This window comes from Lissotriton helveticus, chromosome 5_1 (genome assembly GCF_964261635.1).
Source record: "Lissotriton helveticus chromosome 5_1, aLisHel1.1, whole genome shotgun sequence".
Classification (NCBI taxonomy): Eukaryota; Metazoa; Chordata; class Amphibia; order Caudata; family Salamandridae; genus Lissotriton; species Lissotriton helveticus.
The window spans coordinates 2043958619-2043984208 of NC_136065.1; the positions used below are offsets into that span (position 1 = coordinate 2043958619).

Consider the following 25590-nt stretch of genomic DNA (forward strand, 5'->3'; position numbering starts at 1 on the left):
GCACCGCTTCATCCTCGTCCTGGTGGACCATGCCACCCGCTACCCAGAAGCCATCCCCCTCCGGACCATAACGGCCCCCGTGGTGGGCCGAGCGCTAATGGGGATCTTTTCCCGAGTAGGGTTCCCCCGAGAGGTCGTGAGTGATCGGGGCACAAACTTTATGCGGGGTCACATATAAGTTCACCACCCCGTATCACCCCCAAGGGAATGGACTTGTGGAGCGGTTTAACAGAACACTCAAGGGGATGATCAAGGGCCTAGAAGAGCCCCTCCGCCGCAAATGGGACGTCCTGCTACCCTGCCTCCTGTTTGCCTATCGGGAGGCACCTCAGAAGTCCCTGGGGTTCAGCCCCTTTGAACTATTGTACGGACACCCTGTCCGAGGTCCCCTCAGCCTGGTCAAAGAAGGCTGGGAGACTACAGTCCGAGATGCTCCGCCAGATGTCTACCGGTACCTCCTGACCCTCCGAAACCAGACTCGAAGTTCCGGGAACTTGCCGAGGCCATCCTGGAGGCCAGTCAGGAGGAGATGAAACGCTGGTATGACCAGAACGCCTCGTCCATCGAGTTCGAACCGGGCCAACAAGTCTGGGTCATGTCCCCGGTCGAACCCTGTGCCCTCCAGGACAAATGGACGGGGCCCTTCAAAGTGATGGAGCGCAAGAGCCCCGTCACCTACCTGGTGGACATGGAGTCCCCCAGGAACCCTCTCCGGGTTCTGCACGCCAACCGGCTCAAGCCTCACTTTGCCCGCACGGAGCTGAGCCTGCTGCTAGCTACAGATGAAGGAGCCGAAGACGACTCCGAGCCCCTGCCCGACCTCCTGAAGTACCCTGAAAAAGACGGCTCCGTCGAGGGAGTCCCCTCTCCCCCGCCCTGACCTCCGAACAGCGCCAGGACTGCCAAAAGCTGTTGGGGCAGTTTGCAGACCTGTTTTCACTCACTCCCGGGGTCACACAGTGGTGTGTCCACGATGTCGACACCGGAGACAGCCCGCCTGTGCGACACCGGGCCTACCGAGTCCCCGACCGAGTTCGGGCCTGCATCCAGTCCGAAGTTGCCAAGATGCTAGCCCTGGGAGTGGTCGAGCCCTCAGACAGTCCCTGGGCCAGTCCAGTTGTCCTGGTCCCTAAAGCCGCCGCCCCCGGCGCCCCTCCAGAACTCCGGTTTTGTGTCGACTACCGAGGACTGAATGCCGTCACCATGACCGACGCCCATCCCATCCCCCGGGCTGATGAACTGATCGATCGCCTGGGGGCCGCCAGGTACCTCAGCACCTTCGACCTCACGGCCGGGTATTGGCAGATCGGCCTCACCCCTGGTGCCCAAGAGCGATCTGCCTTCTCGACCCCCGATGGCCACTTCCATTTCAAGGTGATGCCCTTCGGCATGAAAAACGCCCCGGCTACCTTCCAGAGACTGGTGAATAGGGTGCTGGCGGGGCTAGAAGAGTTCAGTGCCACATACCTGGACGATATTGCGGTGTACAGCCTTCACTGGGACGAGCACCTGAAGCACCTACGGGAGGTCCTGACGGCCCTCCGACGGGCCGGACTAACTTTGAAAGCAAGCAAGTGCCAGATAGGACAAGGGTCTGTGACCTATCTGGGGCACCAAGTGGGGAGCGGCCATGTGGCTCCCCCCCAACCGAAGATTGACGCCATCGTGGCCTGGGAGCCCCCGGTCACCCAGACAGCCGTCCGAGCCTTCCTGGGGCTCACTGGATATTACCGGCGCTTCATAAAAGACTATGGGAGCATTGTGGGGCCCCTACTGAACTGACCTCCAAAAGGCAACCACAGAAAGTACACTGGACCCCCGAGTGTCAGACGGCCTTCGAGACTCTGAAGGCTGCCATGTGCACCGCCCCTGTGCTCCAAGCCCCCGACTACAGCCGAGAGTTTGGAGTCCAAACCGACGCCTCGGAGCACGGCATCGGGGCGGTCCTGTCGCAAGTTAACCCCGAGGGGGTTGACCATCCTGTGGCCTTCATCAGCCGGCGGCTGCTGGCTCGAGAACAACGATGGAGCACCATCGAAAGAGAAGCCTTTGCCGTCGTGTGGGCCCTAAAGAAACTTCGGCCCTACCTCTTCGGCACCCACTTCCGGGTCCAGACCGACCACCGGCCCCTGCGGTGGCTGATGCAGATGCGTGGCGAGAACCCGAAGCTGCTGCGATGGTCCATCTCCCTGCAAGGGATGGACTTCACTGTGGAGCATCGCCCTGGCAACGACCACGCCAACGCTGATGGCCTGTCCCGCTTCTTCCCCCTCGACGAGGAGAATCCCCAAGAAGATGGGTGACTCTCCCCGCCTTCAGCTGGAGGGGACGTGTGTTGGACCCGGCCTCATGGCGTGGTCCTACCCCTCCCGCATGGCGGACCCTGGACGACATCGGCCCTCCATCGACCGCTGTCGCCCCCCCGGACACCACCCTCAACGAACTCTCGACGAGAGCAGCCCCCCTGGCAACCCACGGCTCTCCCCCCTAGAACCCGGCGAACCATGCTCGCCCCAACTCTGCAGGTCCGGCCACCACCCCGGGCCGCCATTTCAGGCCCGACTCCATCTTGGGCCCATCACATCCCGAGCACGTGGCCTCGGCCCGACCCCGGCCGCGGCCCCAGCGAAGCCCCGACATCGAGGCACCAAGATCCACCCAGGTGGTAGAGTGGCCACTTGACGGATCCAGGAGGAGGGGAGTTTCAATGGCCCTCCAGCCGTCCCCGGACGCCTGGTATCGATCGCCCTCCGGCCTCCCTGGGCACTGGCTCCACCCCCTGCTGGGTGTCTGGACACCTTCATCCCGGCCCCTCTGACCCCCCAGGCGCGAGGGTCCGGACATCAAAGGACTCCAGTCCTATATCTGGGCCAGCCCTGGATTAGGACCCCAGTTGTATCTTGGAGTCGAAGCCCTGCTGACCTCGTCGCGGCTGATCCTGATAAGAACTCTTGTGCCTGGAACCTGGAACCTCGGAGCCCTGTTGATGCTGTCGCGGCCCAACCATGCTGAACCATCTTCTGAGCCCTGCTGACACTGTCGCGGCTCGACCAAGCTGAACCACCTTCGGAGCCCTGCTGACGCTGTCGCGGCCCGGCCAAGCTGAACCATCTTCGAGCCCTGCTGACACTGTCGCGGCTCGACCAAGCTGAACCCCCTTCGGAGCCCTGCTGACGCTGTTGCGGCCCGATCAAGTTGAACCATCTTCGGAGCCCTGCTGACGCTGTCGCAGCTCCTTGCACCCCCCAGCTCGAGGATTGAGAGCTGTGCGCAGGGTATCCTAGTACCCGTTGGTACCGAGACTGTCCCGCTACCCCCTTCCCCCTGAGACCGAGACTTTATGGATCCCTCGATCCCTTTGGGACCTATTACTGCGAGAACTTGCCTTATTCCTTATATAAAGACTCTTAAATCTACTCTTGTGTGGGGTCCCTCTGTAGTGGTGTGATTGCTCGGCTGTTACGATTGTAGGAGAGGAGCCTCGCCAAGGAGGCCTCTCGACGGCGCTCGGCCTATTCCATAAAGAGAGGTGGGTCTCGGGGTGGTCAGTCAGACATCTTCTGTCTCCCCTGGGATCGCCTTTCTAACACGTTGGCTGGATATTCTTATGTATGGAAAACTGTTTTTATAATTTAAAGGAAGAATAAAGATACTTTGGAATAAAACTGAGAACTTGTGGACTACCATATTTCCGGGTGCACCATTCTACTTATAAATCGTTAGAAGAGTCTTGTTTCTGTCCCGTGCCTGAAATAGCAAGCAGTGGCAAAGGGTAGGATTGCTTTGTATTGTCGGAGCTGTGTGTCTGCCAGCACTTGATATGTGGTGTATTGGAGGATCTGTTGCAGCTGTATTTGTAGAGCTGTAGATGATTAGGTTGCAGCTAAGTTAGCCAAAGCAGAACAGAGACAGTTCATTCTGTGAGCCATTGTTAGAAATGGGAGTCTCTAGTTGGCAGGTTTGTACCCTGTCCAAGTAGGGAACCTTCCTTCAAGTCAGGATAAGGGAGTTACAATTCTGAAATAACCCCTGCTGACCCCCTTACTAGCTTGAAACAAGCAGCCAGGCCTATCTCAGAGGCAATGTTTAAAGCGTCTGCATATAACACACAGTAATACAGTGAAAACACTACAAAATGACACCTCACCAACATAATGTAATTAAGACATGAATATTGTAAGAATCAACTTAAAAGACAGATCCTTCAAGTCAATAGCTCTGTCCAAGGCTATCATGGGGTCAAGAACAACCAAATCCAACAGTTCAGGTTGACAGCGAGGTAACAGGCCAGCAAACAGTACCTTGGAAATACAAGACGTTGTGGACCGTACGATGATTTCTGAAGAGGCATCAGCAGACTTTTGTTCGGAGGTCACTGCAGGAGTTATCAGGCCCTTGAAGTTACACACGTTGCAGATCAAACTCCGTGAGGTTGAAGTCAGGAGCACTGGCATCAATGGCCTCGGGCTGAAATGCGAAGCGGGACAAATCGACATGTGGTGCACATAGGTCATGGTGCAGGCAGCAGCACTGTGGCGGCATCCGGTAGCAGCGAAGAGACCAAGGTTTCAGTATGAAGTGGGGCGATATCACGTGCGGTGTCCATAGCGCATGGTGCATGCAGTGCCATCATCGTCGCTGAAGCGCTGTCGTTGGTAGACCCAAGGTTGCACTGTGAAGCCGGGTGATGCTTCATGCAGAGCCCATGGGTTGCGGTGCAAGCAGAGCTATCGGTTGACGAGGCTGGAGTCGATAACACTGACGTCGGTGGACCAGGGCTGCGGTGTGGGATGGAGCGATGCTTCCTGTACCTCACGAGCTCTGTTCACAGGCCACGGTGCAGGCTGGAGCGTTGATGTTGGTGTGCAGTGTCCTCGTCGGTGAGACCAGGACAGTAGTATGAAATGAGGCGATATGAGGTGCGGTGCCCACAGGTCACGATGCTAGCAGTGGTGCCAGTGATGGCTTCATGTGGCGGTGGCAGTGAGACCAGGGTTGCGTTGTGAAATGGTGCAATGCTCCGGGTGGTGCCTTCAGGGCACGGAGCCGGCAGTGGTATCGTGGATGGCGTTGTAGTTGTTTTTCTTCTGTTGCAGTACAAAACACACAGGGCCAAATTTATCAACATTGAATTTTGCGAGTTCATTATATCCAATTTCACTATTATGGAATCGCAAAATGCAATGTATGTAGATTTCGCAAAAATTGTGATTCCTAAATGTTCCTTAATAGCGAATCGGAAAGTGAAATTCACTATTAAGGAATGCTTTCCCATTCATTCCTATGGGCCTAGTGGCCCATAGGAATGAATGAGAAGACATTTGCAATTTGTTTCAACAAGGGTAGAAGGTCCAGAGATCCCAGGCCTATATCTTTCTTTGTAATTGTTAAAGGAGCAGGGGAACCATACTCAAAGATCTGGACCCTAAGAGCTTCAAAAAGTCTTTTTTTTTGTTCCCTGTCTAATCAATAAAGCAACCTCTTGGACAACCTTAACGACAATGTATTGAATTCCTTACAAATTGAACTGTCATTGTAACAGATCTAGCCAAGATTAAATGGAGACAAGAAGGATTTAACCTTAAACGTGATTAACTCATTTACTCACAAAAAAGAACGCATACTCACATCTAACCTTAACATTTGCAATTTGTGATTACCAAATTGATAATCGCAAATTGCGAATGTAATTACAAGGATGAAAGGGGGCCAAAAGGCCACCCTGATACACCCCCAAAAAGGTAAGTGTGCACATGTGGCGCACATATATGCCCTAAGGACACGCGTGTGTGCCACGTGACAATTAGAACAATTCAAAAATGTGAATTTTTCTAGGAATTTGCAAATTACCACTAACTTGAAGTTGGTGGTAATTTGGTATTCCTTAAAGCAAGGTCGCAATTTTCACCGGCTTTCTCCATTACATGTTGGGAATCGCAAATTGCGATTCCCTAAATGCATTCGCAAAATAGGTTATCACAAAAATTTTGATTCCCTATTTTGCGAATGCCTTTTGGGATGATACATCCCAAAAGGCTTTTTACGGTTCGCAAACGGTAAAAGGCTTGATACATCTGGCCCACAGTTCCTAGAGCTGTTGGCAGATGAACCTGAAGTCTTTGATGTTCCTGAGATTTCTAACAGGAGACAAACTCAACTTCAAGCCCTTGGAGAAACTCAGGAGATAAGTTGCAGAAGTACAGCCCAGTCCTTTCACTGCCCAAAACAGAAGCAGCCACTGCAGGTCAACGCAGCAGAGCACTCAGCAAAGTGGTAGTTCCTCCTGACAGCTTCTCCAGCTCTTCTTCTTGGCATTTTCCTTAGTTCAAAAGAGTTCTAAAGTTCTGGAGTCAGGGCCTAATACTTATACTAGTTTTAGTCTTTGAAGTTGGCAAACTTCAAAGAAAATGCTTTTTTGCCTTACTAGAACCAGTTCTGTCCTCTCTGGTCCAGCCACACTACAGGGGGCGGAGACAGCATTGTGAAAGGCAAACACAGCCCTATTCAGGTGTCAGTCACTACTCCTTCCACCACTCTAACCCAGGAAGATCCACCAGGATATGCAGGCACACCTCAGTTCCCTTTGTGTGGGTGTCTGTAGTGAATGCACAAACATCCCCTGTCAGGCTAAACCAGACGTGGATTCCACAGGCAGGCACAGAATGGTTAAGCAAGAAAATGCCCACTTTCAAGTGACATTTTCAAACACACAATTTAAAAACCATCTTTACTAAAAGGTGTATTTTTAAATTGTGAGTACAAACATCCCAAACTCCAACTTTCAAAGGGGTTTCCAGCCAGACCCCAAGTTAACCCATGGAAGAGATAGACTTTCAATAGTGAAAAACGAAGTGCATAGTATTTCAATACCAGGACTTGTAAAGCCACACCTCTACATATCCTGACTTTTAAATACACTGCACCCTGATCATGGGGCTGCCTTGGACCTACCTTAGGGGTGGCGTATATGCAATAAATGGGAAGGGTGAGGCCTGGCAAGTGGATGTAGGTTAAAACTGTGCGCATAAACACTGCAGTGGCCGGTCTGAGACACATTTGAAAAGCTACTTGTGTGGGTGGCACAGTCAGTGGTGCAGGCCCACTAGTACCATTTGATTTACAGGTCCAGGGTACGGGAAACAGCATTTACAACGCTGCTGTTACCACGCAGGTGGGTAACAACGCGTTTGTAACAATGACCGCGTTGTTACCACGCGTGGCTTTACATCGCAAGTTGTTTCTATGACTTGCGCTATATGGCGTGCAACACCAGGGAATGTGTTGGATTTTAAGTCCAACACATTCCCTGCTGTTGTGCTAACTGGAGTAGGAATAGTAATTTATACTATTACTAAGTCCAGCGCACCATCTAGCGAAAGTCTTAGAAATGACTTGCGATGCCAAGCCATGCGTGGTAACAACGCGGTCGTTGTAACAACCGCGTTGTAACCTACCGCGTGGTATTTGCTGGCATAGTAACGTCATACATTCCCAGGGTACACCTGTGCCCAATACTAGGGACATACTAATAAATCAAATAAGCCAATCATGGAAATAACAATCAATAACCCACGTTACAGAGGGAACACTGGCACTTTGGTCCTGATCAGCAGTGGTAAAGTGCCCTGAAACAACAAACCAGCAAAACCAAGTCCAGCATACCATCAAAAACAGGAGGTCAGAAAGCAATAAGACAGGGGAAACACTTGAAAATATGCCAGGTCAAACAGCTATACATGATCGACTTGTGGTTCTCAACCTGAAATATACATGCCAACAGACCCTACTCTGGTGGGGGACGCACAATTTTTTAAGCCAAAACAGGCTTTATTGTAGGTGTTTCCAACCTAGAATATCAATTGCTTCAATGTAAGTCAAAGGAGGTAAAATTATGTGCCTCGATTTTTTTTCTAAATCTCTCTCTTACCACGTTACAAACGTTGGCATGTATGCAGAAATTACGGGGCCGTCAACACCCGTTGCATGGAAATGCCTCGGCTGCCAAATCAGCGCACCTGTAAGTTCAGTTATTACTAATTTCTATCTCTGTGTACTATGCTATAGTTCCACTATTTGCCCCTTGGCCTGGCGACGGATGTATGATATTACAACGCATGCTTTTACCACACATGCCTTTACAACGCTGTTTTTACAACGCAAATCTTTACAACGCATAGCGCTTTGGGGTGCTGGATAGTGAATAGTTTAATTTACTATTCCAACTCCAGTCCCCGTGGACACTAGGGAAGGTGTTGGATAGTAAAGTAAACTTATTCCCTATCCTAGAGCGCCCCCCAGCACAATGTGTTGTAATGGTTTGCGTTGTAAAAGTTGCGTCGTAAAGGCACTGCGTGGTAAAAGTTGCGTTGTAAAGGATGTTTCCCCCTGGCGACAGTATAATCTTAAGGTCTTTGGGGGCTTGAGCAGGACATATTTTGGGGACCCCTTCTATGGAACAAATTTCAATTTTGCTATCCATTTCCTGATAATTCATACTCTCCATAATGCCAAACAATACTGGAGTGTCTTCCCCAGCCCTGGAGCATGCAGATGAAGTGCACCACACACGAGCTGCAGTTAAACACTTCTTTATTCCTCAGCATTCAATCACTCACTCACTCACACACTGCACATTTCATCATACTCTTTATTGACCACATCCTGACACCTCCCCACCTATTATGCATTTTCTGTCTAGTGTCCTCCCCTGAGGCACGAGGGTCCTAGCCTCAATATGCTACATCTCCTCTTTTATTTAATAAAAAGTGCCAAACATCATTGAAAATGACATCTTTTCAATTAGTTGACGAGGCGCTTGCACTCGTCTGTCATCTTGAGTCATCTCGGATGACCGAGGTCCACCCTGATCGGGCAACGGCGATTTAGGCTCAGGTGCCTGAACAGGATCTGCTGAGTTTCAGAACTCAACAAGCGCCATGGTAGGTGCTTGAAATGTGATGTGATCCGAGTGATAGTCTGACCTGGATGATGTGTTGTCACCGTATGTCTTTTACATGCCACAACCTGTAAAGGATCAGCGGCAAAAGGAGTGCCCTTTTTCCGTTTTTGTCTCTGTTTAACCAGTATCCAGTCTCCTTAATCAAAGACTGTTTCCTGGGCACAGCGATGGTGGTCGGCATAGGTCTTCATTTTCCTTTTCTGAGTCGTGTCAGTGTCTCGACCCTGGTTGGTGCTCATTGATCAATCTGAGGTCCATTGAGGCAGTTTTGTTCTGATGGCCCTCCCAAATAGCACGGTGGCTGGACTCGCACCAGTTGTGTAGTGAGTAGTTGATTGATAGGCTCAGAGGGCTTGACATCAGGCTTGATTCAGTTTGATTCCTTCCATGGATGTTCATTGAAGGACTCTCTTGAGGGTGCACATGAATCGTTCAACTACACTGTTGGCTTGGGGCCAGAGGTGTGTACTCTTTTGGTGTTGACGTTGAGTCGAACAAGGAATTCTTTGAACTCTCTGCTATTAAAGGACGGGCTGTTGTCAGATTTAAGAACTTTGGGGATGTCCCATATTGCAAAAACGTCATCAAGTTGTTCTATAACTTAGTCATGAGTTGTTGTAGACAGGTCTTCCACCAAGGAAAACGTGATTTTTCGTCAATGACTACCATGATATGATGTCCATTTCCTACAGGCCCAAAGAAGTCAACAACAACCCTCTCCCAAGCATGGGCAGGAAGGTCAGACATTGTCAGCAGGTGCTGTGTAATCTTAGGAGATAAACAATCGCAAATGTGGCACCCCTTTAGTTCTTTCTTGACTCACTCATCTATCCCAGGGCACCATTCGCGATCTCATAAGGCTCTTTTGGTGGCTACAGTACCACGGTGTCTTTCATGTGTAAGCTTGATAACCCGCTGTCTTAGGCTTTCAGGTATTACACTTCTCGAGCCTCTTAGGATCACACCTTCTTGGGTGACTGATAGCTCATCCTGTACATTTATGAATTTTTGAAATTCAACATTATCTCCATGATTGCATAGCAATAATTGCTTTGATGACGATCATGTCAGTATCAGTGTCGGTGGCAGTAATGATTTGTTCCACTGACAGAGCCGCTGGTGTACTGGACCTCACAATGAAGTTGAGATATGCTTCAGCTGTCTTGGATGTTGAGCTGTCACAATGTAGCAGCACCCACGCAAAGTAATCTGCTGGGGTTTGATCTTGTTCCATTCTGCATAATCTCATAGTCATATTCTTGAAGTCTTAACCCCCCACCTCTCAATGTGAGGGGACATCTTGGACTGAAATGCCTGGTGGTCTGTGACAACAGTAAATTGTTTTCCGTAGACATGAAAATGTTCACAGGCTCACACCACTGCCAGGCTCTCCTTCTCCGGCTGAGAATTGGCACGTTCTATCTCAGACAGACTCCAAATGACAGCAGCGGTGGCAAAACTGAGCAAACAGGCACTCAACGAAGTCCCTTGTAGAACATGAATGGTGGCTAGCAACAATGTCTTTTTGTGTCACATTGTCACTGTGAACGACCCAAAGGTTTTGCAGTGGTTCAGACGCAGCCTAAGTGTATATTTTTGTGCCAGATGGAGTGAGGCAAGGCATGGGGAGAGGATGTACCCTAAGGCCTAGGGCGGTCAGCCTCAAATCTGGGGTACTGGGTTCGAGTCTCTGCAACGACGCTCAACATCCTGTGATTCTGGGCAAATCACTTAATCTCCCTGTGCCTAACGAAAATGAATGTGTCCTTGTGTAATGCAACTGGTGCTTATAAAAAGCAAATACAAGGAGATGATGGACGGAGCGCAGAAACCTTTTAGACACCAACGCCCAGTCCCAGATCTCTTCGCATCCTCAGTTCAGACCCAGCTATATGCAAATCAGTCCTGACCCTGTTCCTCATGGGAACTGTCCAGCCCGAACTGCTAAGCCAGATCATCCCTGAACCGGAAACAAGCATCCTGGGACTTGTTTCTGGGTAACACCCTTCATCAGCCAGGCTAGCTTGGATCCAATAGGAAAGTGAGCAAGGGACCCACGTCTGGGCATAACCTGCCAACTTAAGGCGAACAAAGCAAACACAAGGAGATAATAGACGGAGCTCTAAAACTTTTCAGACACTCTCCCTCAGCCACAGATCTGGGTTGAATCAATCATCATTCTTTAGCTCACTTCTCCACCTCAGTTCAGACCCAGCTATATGTAAATCATACTTGACCCAGTGGCTCATGGGAACAGTCCAGCCCGAACTCCCAAGCCAGGTCTTCCCTGAACCGGAAACAAGCATCCTTGGACCAGTTTCTGGGTAACACCCTTCATCTGCCAGGCTAGCTTCAATCAAGTGGCAAAGTGAGAAAGGGACCCAGGTCTGGGCATACCCTGCCAACGTAGGGCAAACAGAGCAAACACAAGGAGATGATGGACTGTCTAGAGTCCCACCTCAGAACCATGAGTGTCATAGGGGATATTAACAAGAGAGTGGCAGAGCACGGGTTAGCTTAAAAATTTCTAGCGCCGCTCATTGTCACTTTAGAAAAGTAGGGCTGCGCCGTATTTATAATAATACGACACACCCATGCATTTCACCTTGCACTGGTGCTAAATTCAGCTGCCTAATGCCAATGCAGGCACCCTTTGCACCACAGTGCAAGAGTGCCTGCGTTGAGGGAATGATTGTTTATGTACAGGAAGGTGTCCCTTCCTGCGCATAAACAATCAATAATGGTGATTTGTTACTCCTAAATGTGCTGCATTGTAAAGCCCACATTGAAGTTGCAAATCGTCTTTTTTTTAATGATTGCTGTTGTGCAGGAAGGGATACCTTCCTGCACATAAACAATCATTCATTGCAATTTGCTGTTTCTATTTGGGCTGCACAATACAGCACACATAGAAACAGAAAAAACGAGGAGAAATTAAGCATTTCTCCTCATTTCTCCATGTTAAGACCAGGTTTTCCCTGGTCCTCATTTTGGCGCTGACTCTTATTTATGCCACTCTTGTAAATAGGGGGCAGCATCAAGATTAATGGGTGTTGGTGCGGAATACCCACTGCAACACCCATTGCCCACCCCTTTCAAGGTAAGTGTATCATGAAAGGGGGCTTTCTTTACAAGGCGGCGTTAAGCCACTTTAAGTGGCTCAATGCCACCTTGTAAATGAGTGGAAGCCCCTATTGCCACATGACAGTCATAAAAAGTAACGTTCCTGTTGGGGTAGGAGCTTGTAAATATGCCCCCTAGTGTGTATAGTCTCAATATGCTACAAATTCAAAATTATATGTTAAACTTTAGCAGGGTCAGACAACAGTTGAAACATTTCTTGCCCAGGATCCCAAAAATCCATAAGATGACACTGGATAGAGAGGCTGAGTAAAGGTAGGCAAAGGGAGAGATATTTAAAGAGAGAGGAATAGAGATAGTTCAAATAGAAGGAACATTCACGTTCACAGGGGCTTCCTTAAAAGGTGGGGTCCCTAGGCTATTGCCCAATTTGACCATGCCTCAAAACGTCTCTGCCTGTCGAAGGTGCTCACTGACACCTCTTCTGTACTTGTATCTATCTCACCTCTGACACAATTCCTGAGAAAGCTCAGCTGAAACCTCTATTCTGGCCTTTCGAAGCCGTCTGCAGCCCTGTGCCATGCTCATGGTTCCCCGATGCACCACGTACCTGTACTTCAGCTATCACTAAACAGCTGCATCCAGGGCTGGATGGAGGATATTTTTAGGGGCCCTGGACCCAATATGTTTTGTGCAGGCACCTGGGTACCAGAGCTGAACTTTGTAGGCCTGAAGATGTCACAGCCCAGTGGTCATGATCTCCTCAACCCAGGGCCTCAAAGTCCTCACACTCATGATGAGGGGGAGCGTCACTGATAACCTTGACAAGAATCCTGTGCACATATTAAGCGAGGTGTATACATGTATCATGCTTAATCAAAAGAACACAATAGGTAATAGTCACAGTGGACTCGGAGACGGCGGGTACATCCATCTCAAACCAGCTAATGCCTGGGATATGGCAGCGGAGAGACGGGTCCTGTCTTCCTAAGGGACTGATAACCTTGGACCTTGGCACTACAGTTTTAAGCCCTGAAATGCCCAGAGCAAAGCACCTATCACTGACAACTCGTCACAGAGTGGGGTGGGGCCAGCAACTCTCACTGACCCCATCCCTCTCAGTGACAAGTACAGACTGCCGCCTCCTCTCATTGGCTGACTTATGGTAGGCCAATGAGAGGAGGTGACAGTTCCAAACCTTCTGAAACTACTGGGGCGTCCCTCCCTGAGACTCTGCAACAGGTAACGTTTATCTTTTTTTAATGGTTGGTGAGTGCGTATATGTGTGTAGGAATGCATGTGTACTTGAGTGCGTGCTGTGAACTGTGTATGTGTGTGCGTGTGAATGCATGGTTCTGAGTGAGTGAATTACCGGCCGCTACTGCCCTTGATTAGAATTTTACACTGAATACAAACATGGGTCTAGAACGGAGTGGCATTCATTGACACAACAGCAGCATTCGAAATAAATAAATTAAATGAATGCATTTGTGAGTGGATGATATAAAATATAAGGGTATCTCGCTAAGAGGCACTTTAACATTGAGACTTGAAGAAATCAGACTTTGCCATGCTACAAGGCAATAGTATTGGTGGAATTAAGCCAAACATACACAAATTAGCATATTAAAAAACAAAAGTAAAATATACGGTGCTTGTGGCGACCTGTTGGACAACCAGGCATCAGTGGTTACTGGGCTGCAGTTCACCACTATTGTCCTCAGGCCACAGTAGTATTGGACCCAAAATGGATAACCAAGTACTCATCTCCATTACATGACTCCCACAAGAGACCCAGCAGTCCACAGTTGACTCAGGAAAGTGAGGATACATGCAATAAGATTAATGTTCTGTCACTTTATAAAAGAAAAGTACTTTAACACAAACTGACAGAGTATACTACACAAACTAAGATACACAGTGAAAACCATAAGTTTCTAGGACCCTCTGGGCAGAGTTCTGACCACACACCTAGAACTCTACCTGGACCCACTACGACCCCTAGCACTCAAGCAAGAAACCTCAGAATCATTATTGACTACAAGCTGGACATGTCTGACCAGGTCAATGCAGTCGCCATGTCATGCTTCTACACTCTAAGGATGCTGAGAAAGACATTCAAGTGGCTACTTAACAACACTAGGAAAACCATTAGGCAAGCCCTCATCACCAGCAGATGGGACTACAGGATCACCCTCTACGCAGGTATCACCGACCAACTCACAAAAGACTTCAGACCATCCAGAACAGAGCCGCCAGACTGGTCCTCAACCTCCCAGTCCAGTCCCACATCACAGCACGCCTGGGAGAACTTCACTGGCTCCCAATACATAAGTGTGCACATTTCAAGCTTCTCACCCACTTATACAAAGCACAACACAACACAGGCTCAGCCTGCCTAAACTGCGGTGTATAGTTTCACCTACCCTCTAGACACCTCTGCTCAGCCAGACTCTCACTAGAGCACTTCCAAATTGATTCCTGCAAGAAGCTGAAAACCTGGCTCTTCAAGTAGCCCCTTCAAGGCTAACCTCACTTTCCTGCGAAGTGCTCTTCCACAGTAACCACCAGGGCCGGCTTTAGCGCTGGTGGTGCCCTGTGTGACAATGTGTGTTGGCGTCCCCCAAAGTAACCACCTCCACCACAGGTTCCCTCATCACCACCTTTTAACAGTGCCTCTCAAGTCTCCATAACCCCTCTCTTTCAGATGCAATCCAAAACGTTACCGCATTGTGCTATGTCAAAGTCAATGTCCCAATGCAAGCATAAAATAGCAAAATGGGACTCCCTTGCTATCACGTTGGCTCCAAATAAAGGGTGCCAGGTCATCAAGATGTCAATCACACTCCATCAAGTTCAGCAGTTACAGAACCAATTTCTCAGTTGGTTCCAACACTCCCTGAGTTTCCTGGGCGCAGTGGAACCACAGGGGCCTCCAGTTGGGTTACTATCAGTGGTTTCCTCCTCTGTGCCATCTGTCCCCTCGGGACCTATTACTGGTCCATACCGACTCTGTTATAGTCTTCCACCCCAGTCCCGACATCCATGCCAGCTCCCTCCACCCCAAAGCCGGTGTCAACACCACTGGCACCAGTGGATGATCCAGGTCAGACACCCATGTCAGAATCAGCTCAAGCTCAAGAGGTGTCGTGCAATGAGATTACAAAAGCGCAACTTGTTGTCGTGCAGCCGTACTCTGACCCTGTGCCTATGCCACCTCCCATCATCAGCAGAGGAACCATTCTATTTTTTACCATGTGCCAGAGCAGGGTGCACCTCAGGATATTGATGAAGATTATGATGAGGTGGATGACATACTGCCCCCTAATTAAACTGATGATGCCTTCGACCTTGATTTACAAAACACCTGCGTGCTTGACACCTCCCCTGAGACAGAGCTTTTCTCTCCACAGAAGAAAGTGCCTCATTTGCAGTGGTGGTTGGGTGTGAGGTCAGGGGTGGCAGCTGAGGTACTGGCTGCCATCCACTGAGACCAAAACAAATATTAGTTATGGAAATTCTACTGTCTTAGCTGGCAACTTCTTAACCCTTGCACCCATTTAATGATGGCCTCTCAAATATTCAATTGGTAACATGGTTGAAACCATGTTTTTCTCCACATCTAAGCTGACAGGTGGCTAGGTGTTGTAGACCAGTGCCTTGTCATCGCGATTCTATCACCAACCACCACACTCTAGAGAGCCTTATTGTACAAACCTTGACCAGTATGGTAAACACTAAATCAAATCATCTGGACAGAGAATCCAAGAGGATTGATGGCTTTGATAAGCATATATTTTCCTCTGCCAGTTTGGCACTGTGATCCGTAAACACAGTGTCTATTGGGCTGATAGCCAGCAAGATCTTGCCGGCAGTCCCAGTGGGCAGGACACAACCAAGTATGTTATCTGTGCCACTATAAACCACAGATTGCATTTTCAGGGCAGTCAGTCCAAGTGTTGTCCTTCGTAGACATGCCTGTATGAGGTCCACCAGGTTCTCCGGCAATGTACAGACTTCCCTAATAGACATGTCCTTTGATGGGTCGTGGTTGTTCTTAGAAAAGGCATTCTCCACATAGGAACGCTTTAAGAATAGCAGAACTGGGCTGGGTAATGTGTGCAGCGGTCAAGAACTCGATTGTATCTGACGATATTGGTACAGGCCAACCCTTCTCACCGACAATAGGGGAGGGGTGTAGTAACTCCATAATGCACATTACATATGCATGTTTGGATATTTGCAAATGGTGTATGCCAAGGAATGTATTTCATGTTCATGTTCTGTTAACTGTTAATGCAAACATGCAAACAAAAAAAGGATAGTAGAGCTACAGCATATTCTTTGATGCTGTTGACCCTTTCCAAACAATTTCTGCACCAGCTGTGAACATTAAAGAACTATACTAGAAGGTTGGTATATAGACAGACACAGCCCGCCTAGCCAGTGATGCAGCAGACAGTGCAGTCCTTTTGAGACCATGGATTTGGCAAACAACATGTGGAAAACATACAAAGTGAAAGAAGGGTCCAAGGGAATATTTAGAGACCATAGCACAGTTATAACCCCCTACTAGAACATATAACTACAAATGAATAACTGTGGGTCTCAAAGAAAACTACCTGTGTTGACCGTGTAAACAATGACCTGTATTGTGTGTATCCTATGTGTGAATATGGAATACACCAGGAGATTTCACACTGTGAAAGGTTTCCATCAGTTATAAGTTCTGTGCCGCCCTTTCCATCATCTGGGTCACTTCACAGAGTGGAGAGTCCATGTTGTAACCATTTCTCAAAGTACTTCACAGTGAAATGTGTAACCCAGTGTGTAATAGGACTCAATCGAGAAACAGGTGGCATGTACTAATAACTGTAAGCAGTGCATAAAACGTGGTGTAAGTGACAATAATGTGCTCTATTAAAATTAGAGAGTGGGCGCAAAAACAACTTTATTCTGTAGCCGTCCACTTCCAATGGATAAAAACTAAGTGCAAAGAATCAGTAGTTTGAACAAATAGCTACTGGTTGGAATATTCAGGTCAATATGTTTCTGCAGTTTTAATGATCCGTAAAGGTATCTACTGCTTTCATCAGGACCATATACTCTGTGAAGTGACCCAGATGATGGAAAGGGCGGCACAGAACGTATAACTGATGGAAACCTTTCACAGTGTGAAATCTCCTGGTGTATTCCATATTCACACATAGGATACACACAATACAGGTCATTGTTTACACGGTCAACACAGGTAGTTTTCTTTAAGACCCACAGTTATTCATTTTTAGTTATATAAACAACATGTGGGCCAATAGTGACACCCAACCTCCATCTCCTATCTCCTTGCTACAATGGCCAGCAAACAGCTTTAGTGTCCCCAAAGCGGCACATGCCCAACCAATGGGGAGCAGGTTTTTGGACTCCATCTCTGTTTTGGTGATCCAGTGCATCTAAAAGATGGGATTTGAAAATTGTTCAAACAGGCTAAGGGACACCTTTTCTCTCCTCCCAACCCAATGTTCCCCATCACTAGAAAGAATTTCAGCAGAGCATCTCTCCATCTTGCTGGTATGCCACTTGCTCTCCAAGTGCATCATGAGAGCGTACTGAACTCAGGGAAAGATAGGGTTCTTATTATTGCTATTTCTAATCCCAAAAATGAACAGGGGCCTCAGGCCTATCTTATCCCTCTGGCCCTTGAATGCCTTCCTGCGAAAGACAAATTCAAAATGCTCATATTGTCTCTGTTCCTAGCTGGCCGCTTGGGTCCCAAGAGACTAGATGGTGTTCTTGGTGTAGCAGGGCACGTATTTTCATATAACCGTCCTGCAGTGCCATAGGTGTTATCTGTGGTTCACTTTGCCATGTTCCCCTTTACCTCACCAGCGCCCCTTGCGTGATCACAAAAGTGATGATAGTGGTCGCTGCCCATCTTCGGAGGTCAGGAGTTCCAGCAGTCTTACAACTTGACAACTGGTTGCTGTAGGTTGACTCTCTGCAGTCAGTTGTGGACTACATCGGAACTTTTAACATAATTGGGTTTCATCAAAAATGAGCCGACAACCAACCTGATTCCTTCACAGAGGTTTTTATTAATTGGGGCGATCATGGAGGCTTCTTGAACTCTTGGTGTTGGACGTTCTCCTAGTCAACTACGCCAAGTGGCACACGTGAGCCGACAATGGAATCTGAAATGCCAGTGGGCCCAGCATCAAGGCCATCTTTCCGAGCCACACTATTCAGTTCTCGTTAGGGACAGCTCAATACCTTCTGTGTTGACTGACCAACCACACTTTTTCCTTTTTTTTTTTTTGCTATCCCACGGCTCATTCGGAGACGCTTTGGCACCTAAAGAATAATTCCCCGAACCACATAAGAGCCTATCAGAGCTCACTACGTTATCTAGCATTGCTGCTTTATGAAGCCTATCACAGTTCATGTTTGCCTTACTTTCTGGTGAATACCGTGAAAAAGATAGAAATACACCACTCTCGCAGGGAAATTCTGAAGATACCGCTATTTTATACTTACTAAGGACAAGCCGAAGTTTCAGTCAAATCTGTATTTTGGCGACTTATACCGGGCCTTTGGGACCTTCATTCTGATTATGGAGCTCTTCATTGAGACCCACTGACCTTCTCATACCAAGCCGAAAAAACTGACTAAGATTATACATCTCTTTTTGCTCCATAGATCTAGACATTCCAAAACACGACTCCTTGACCTTGGCTAAGATATTACTATTTTTCATCTTCTTGCCTATCAAGGCAATTTTTACATTTTGGCGATTCACAAGCTTGATAGGATACATCTCGTTCTTGCTCATTTCAGTAAAGCCTTGAGGAAGTCACTTCTGAGTGACGAAACACGTATCGGCTGCCCATTATATCATCTTACTGGATGGATGTATGACGTTACAACGCATACTTTTACAACGCCTACCTTTACAATGCGGTTTTTACAACGCATACCATTACAACGCATAGCGCTTTGGGGTGCTGGATAGTGAATAGTTTAATTTACTATTCCAACTCCAGTCCCCGTGGATAGTAGGGAAGGTTATTGGATAGTAAATTAACCTATTCCCTATCCTAGAGCGCCCCCCAGAGCAATGCGTTGTAATAGTTTGCGTTGTAAAAGTTGCGTTGTAATGGTAGTTCGTTGTAAAAGTTTCGTTGTAAAGGTTGTATACCTACTGGATATCTATCTAGAAGAATTTTTACTATCAAAGTACTGTAATACTGTATCTGAAATCGCACAGAATGGTCTAATTTATGTATCAAAATAACGGACATTAAATCAGCAAAATCATCTGTTTGTTTTGGATGTTCTCTTCATGTGCACATTTTCTAAATTGTATACCAATTGTTGGTCATTCATGATTCTGTAATCAAGGTCATGTAAATAAGAATTCATTTCTCATGGTAGCACTTGTTCCCATGAATAACACATAATTGAGTGCCGGGGTTTTACTGTTTAGTACACTTTTTCCTGTGGCAGGCCATGCTCCCTTCTCATCTAGAGCTGAATGGGGTAACAGACGCATCACTACTTGTTTGGGGGAGGTGGAGATCAGAGGGCTCTGGTCTCCAATCTTGGGCTAGGTCTACATCGACTTACTGGATCTACAGGCCATATTTCTGGCCCTGAAAGCCTTCCTTCCTTACATCCATCTAGGGGATTCTGGTACAGGTTCTCATGGACAACACCATTGCCATGTAGAAACAAACATCTGGTGGCTAGGCCCAATGTCTGCACATCTATCTATAGTCATTGGCAATAGTCACTGTATGTGAACTTCTTGATGCTGTCGTGCTTCATACCCAGCCACCTTTGGTGCAATTTTGGCGACACTTTGAGAACAAAGCGTGTGCCCAATATCAAAAACACAGATTGCACTCAAGCACACACTACTTCAATTGTAAGATAAGTCTCATGTTTGTAGTCCAATATCAATTCCAGTCCACACAGATCAAGATGTTCCACAAAGTTTTATTTACTCCAAAAGCAGTTTTCCAAACAATGTTGTCCAACAATGCCACAGCTGACACGTTTCGTCCACCTGGACTATTTTCAAGACTATAGGTATTGTAATATATCCAAAGTAGATTTGAGGTCTCTCATAAAAAGTATTTTTTGCAAAGCGTGGGCAAAGAGTTCCATCTATCTGGGACATCACAAGTTTGCTCGCCCCATTGCTGGGCTGACTAGGAAATAGTCTGCAAAGATTTAATTTGTCTGCTTTCGTAGTTTTAAAATATAACAAGGGACGGCACCACCCTGATAAGCCTACCGGTCTGTGGGTTTCACAATCTTGTCTTGAGAACCAGGGCCTTTGGGAAGGATGCTTCACATGTTCAGTTCTGCAAAACCTTTTTGTCTGTGCCCACTCCAGAGACCCTCTACCCTGGGAAGGTACTTCTGTGATATCCTAAGGTGAGAAATCTATGGCTAATAGTAGCCATCGAAAGAATGAGTAACTTACCTTCTATATAGCTCTTTCTGGTGGATACTTTATCTAACTGCAGCTTTCTCTCTGCCTTCCCAATTTCGTGAAGTTGCCTCTTTTTTAACATCTAAAATGTTTCCACGGTAGTGATTATCACACTGTCACCAATAACTGCTCATGCTCTTCTTCTAAGGATGTGGAAAGTGAAGAGACATAAAACTGATATCAGCGCACAGGTCTGGGGCTTCTATGAGGCTCTGCTCTGTCGCTCCGGGGTGGTATGGAACCTGCAGGAAGCCACATAACACCACCTAGTGGCTCTCAGGAGCACTGCTACAAAAATTCTCTGGATCCAGGCTGTCCCCAGGGGGGTATATCTAAGGGGAGGAGACTACAGTTAGAGAGAGTATCCACCAGAAATAGCTTTATAGATAGTAAGTCATTTGTTCTTTTCAACAACCCTAGTGTGTGGCCCTTCTCAGAAAACAAGTGAAACATTAAGCAGCTCACTGACCAATGAGGCATCTAATTATTGTTCCCTTATCCAATCAAGGAGTCTCCTACATTTGTATTCTTGGGTATGCCTTCAATCCTTATTGCATGAGTCCTGCATGTTCACTATTTGATCACTGTATGGGGAGGGGCCTGCTGTCCTCCTCCCATTTTTCTTGGTGTCTTTGTGTGCTATCCCCAGAGAGCAATGTTAATTGCCTCCAGGCAAGAGGGTCCCTGGTGATGGAGGGCCATCCCAGCAGAGGGAAAGTCAGAGCTAAACACAGTTAAGAAATGGTCCCCCCAACCCACCAAGTTTCTGCAAGGATTACATGGGGAAGCTGGAATGACCAGCAGAACAGATACCATCTCAGTTTACATTAAACACAAGGACTCACCAACCCATTTCTCCCAGTGAGCACACTTACTCTAAACACACAGACATGATTGAGGCCAAAAGAACCCAGGTAAGTAAGGAGACTGCACAGACTTTACCAGGATGAGGCTGGTCAGCAACCCCTCCTAAGGGGATACAGGCTCCCCTGACTGATTGTTGCTGCCACCACTGTCAGCCTACCATGGCCTGGGCAGAGAGCAGGGCACCTTGCATGCCAATTGACTTCAGAGCCAAGCTCTAGGGTCAGAGTCTATGTAACATGGAGTCTCTGAGGCGACATGCATGATTGTCATGTTCACTGAGGTAAAAATCACAAAACCTGGATGAGATCAACATGCCATAGACGCATGTTCCCTAGAGCCATTGAGAAGACTCCATCACTACAGTGCTTTTCAAAGTCCTGACTGCGGACCTGATACAGTAATCGTAAGGTAATAGTGGACAGATCCCTGCGGTGGGCAATCACTTTGTAGCCAATCTGTTTTCAGGGATAGTGTGGAGGGGTGGATGAGGTTCGGGTAATTTATAGACATTCTGGGAAGCAATTTTAACAGATATGCAAAAAAAAAGAAATTCAAACACACAATCTCTCAACAACAAAAGGTTTGAGATGGGTGTAGCCCTAAATTTTACATATTTCTATTCTTATTTAGATTTTTACGTAGCGTGAACATGGCTAGATGGATGTTAGAGTGCCTAATATAGAGTTTACTTATGTGGTATAATTACTAATTAACAATCTGTAGTATCCTCAGGTTGTACATATGTTCCTTTACCCCTCTGCATCTAGCTGCTCAGCCAGTGTGAGCGTTCCAGTTGGAATGCTGGTGTGAGTGGAATGCCTGGGTGCATGAGTGTTGTCAGTTGGGCATGGGCTGAGCGGCTGGGAGGCTGCTCCTGGTGGGGCTTATTGTATCTACATCTTAATAAACTACATCAAATTCTACCTGGCTTGGTCTACAGTGTCTACTTGTGACTCCTGAACATGTGGGACCAGCCCACTACACAATCATTTAATTCAAAGATAAAGAGTACACCCATGTGGGAATTCAAGAATTGGAGACAGAATAGGGCTCAGAATAAAACCAAGATACATTAGGTTTCCGTAGAGATGAAAGTTACACCTCTACTTTTGGCGTTTGAATTTGTTATTATGTTGGAGCAAATGAGACCTACATGCGGTGAGCAACAGTTACAGGAGCAGATGTTTTTTCAGGTGGTTTTTGAAAGATACGAAAGATGGTTCATGTCTGACACTTTAGGGCCTGTCATTCCACATCTTCACCCCAAACCTGAAAGTAAGTGTAAAAGAGGAGTGCACTTTGCATGCCCATTGACTTCAGAGTCAAGCTGTTGGGTCTGAAGTCTCCAGTTGGAGATTGTTGGTGCTGTGAAGGTGTTTCTGTATGTCTGATGTTTTCCTTCCTGCACAAAAACAATAGTCCCCTCAATGCAGGCACCCTTGCACCATGGTGCAAAGGGGCCTGCATTGATGCACAGCAGCCTATTGTAGGCCGGCGCAGGGGAAATGTGCCTATCAAATAGATACTGCGCATTCCTGCCCCTTTCTTTTACAGTTGGGCAGCGCAGTAGGAAGGCCTGCTGCGCTACCCTACGGTAAAACCTCATAAATGAGGCTCTAAATCTTTTCCCACTTTGTATGTGTGTTGTACAGTGCAGCACACATGAAAAATCGGAAAATAAAATAAAATCATTTCTCCGTGATATCGCCTGGTTGACCTGGGAGCTATTTTTTATGCAAAACATTGTCTCCTTTTTATGTCGAGGACTCCGTCGCACTGCTGTAAGCAGTGTGGGCGGAGCCCGAAGATTTAATTTTTCTTAGAGGGGGCTTGGAACCCGCCCCTCTTCTCCATTGACTGGCCTAGTAAATGCTGGCCAGCCACTGGAGGAGAGGGGCGTCACTCGGTTCAAGCCCCGTCTTTTTCGGATCCGGGGGCGTTTTATTAAGCTTCTTTCTTGTTTTCTTTCTCTCCTCTTCCCATTGGCTGGAATTTTACCTTCCAGCCAATGGGAAGAGGAGAGAACAAAAACACGCCCCTCAATCCGAAAAATGACCGTGCTTTCTCCGAGGCATTTCTGCTTTGCCTCGGAGAAAGATGGTGGTGCTTCAGCTCCTTCCCGTGCCCGCCCCCGTTTCAGCCGACCCCGTCATCAGAGTCTTGTAATCTGCAGTGAATCTCTGCTCTCCCGGGATGGCTGACGACCCCGTGCCTGAGTTTACTGGAGCGGAAGCAAAACCTGGCAGCCGATAGCGCTGTACTACCGGAGACGGGATTCCACGGCAACCTGAGTGCGAAACAGTTGCCTTCTTAGAAAAGAGACAGCTAGTATTTTCATTCAGCCATTACCAAGCACGCCAGCGAAGGAAACAGCCCCTCTGTTCTGCGCATGAGCGAACGTCTGCCACTTGTCATTCATCTCGCACATGCGTGGTTTACAATCAGCTGAGCTGCCTGAACTCTGTGGCGTCCCTGCCCTGGCTCGCCGGTCGGCGCGTGCGCAGCAGCCTCAGCTCGGATTGGCAGGAAGATGGCGGCTATGGAGTGCCGCTGGGGTTCAGTGTGTGTCACCACTGCCTCTCTCCTGAACCACCGCGGGACATGTGCAACAGCAGCGCCCGGGGTACCTCGACATAAGCATGACCCGCCTGGTGGACCACTTCGTGCTGGTGGGATTCGATTTAGAGAGGAGAGGTGAGGTGAGGAGTATATTATGGCTGGGGATGGGAGGGTGGGGCCAACTGTACCATTACTGGTGTGAAGTATGCCATCATTATGGGGCGGAGACGGAGGTGACTGTGTTGGTTGTGTACCATTACTTAGGGTAAGACGAGGGGTGTATCCTGGAAGGAGGTATGTAAAATAGAAGGGGTGTGGGGGTAAATGGTTTTCGATGAGAATGCCTTACTACTAAAGTGAGGTGGTTGGGAGTGTATGAGGTTACCGTGTAAATCGATATTAATGGCACAAGTGATTTATGTAGCATGACGTAGAGAGAGTAAAGTGTACAGTTTCTGCAGGAGTCTATAGTATGTTGTTATAGTAGACTGTCATCATTATTAACGAGGCATGCCCATAACTATTTTAATGATGCACGTCTTCACCCCACTACAATGTTACCCAGGGCAAAAGTATGTTGCTCCCCCTCGGCATCCCCATCCTACCTCTTCTATTTATGTATAAATCTACACGTGTTCACTTTTGGCAACTACTACGTAGTGTTTCTTGTTGGAATGAGAAGGAGAAGCTCAACTGGTAAACGGCATGTTGGCCCGTTTTACTCCCTATACATACGCAAATACACTCGGATGACATGATTTTGCTACACTTGCTTCTCTCTCACACAAGAGCACTCCGGCATGACCACTGTCTGATCAATGTTTATCATTGATTAATGTGAGAATGGCTTGAATTCTAATGATACACCTCGGACTAAAACATTACAGAAAGTCATGTAAAGGGATGGTGGCAATAATGGCTTTTGATCTCACCAAAATATACTTTTGTTTCTCGACAAGCAGCTCCTAGAAAGCAGTTATGGCTGAAGAAACGTGTGTGGGGCTCTGTGTGTGTGTGTGTGTGTGTGGTGTTCTCTTTGTGGTGCTCTCTTTGAGGGGCTCTCTGTGTGGGTTTCTCTGTATGTGTGTGGCTCTCTGTGTGTGTGGCTCTCTGTGTGTGTGGCTCTCTGTGTGTGTGGCTCGGTGTGTGTGTGTGTGTGGCTCTCTGTGTGTGTGGCTCTCTGTGTGTGTGGCTCTCTGTGTGTGTGGCTCTGTGTGTGTGTGTGTGTGTGTGTGTGGTGCTCTGTGTGTGTGTGGGGCTCTCTGTGTGTGTGTGTGGGGCTCTGTGTGTGTGTGTGTGTGGGGCTCGCTGTGTGTGTGTGGCTCACTGTGTGTTTGTGTGGCACGCTGTGTGTGTGGCTCGCTGTGTGTGTGTGTGTGGCTTGCTGTGTGTGTGGGGGGGGCTCTGTGTGTGTGGGGGGGGGGAGGCTCTGTGTGTGTGTGTGTGTGGCTTTCTGTGTGTGTGGCTCTGTGTCCGCGAATACTCTCTACTACTCTCTAATGCTCACCTATTGCCATTGTAAATGACAATACCATTTATTTATGTTTTTAAAAAAAATATGAAAAAAAATGCCATGAGCAATGCCAATAGCTGTACTTTTAATAATGCCGAGACTATTGAATTGTAAATG

General features: G+C 47.8%; 1 protein-coding gene across 1 annotated transcript in view; it reads left to right on the forward strand.

Moving 5' to 3' along the window:
* Positions 1 to 25590, forward strand: part of LOC144752867 (olfactomedin-like protein 2A) — a 172021-nt gene that overhangs the window by 20152 nt on the left and 126279 nt on the right. The gene's annotated exons all lie outside the window — the stretch shown is intronic.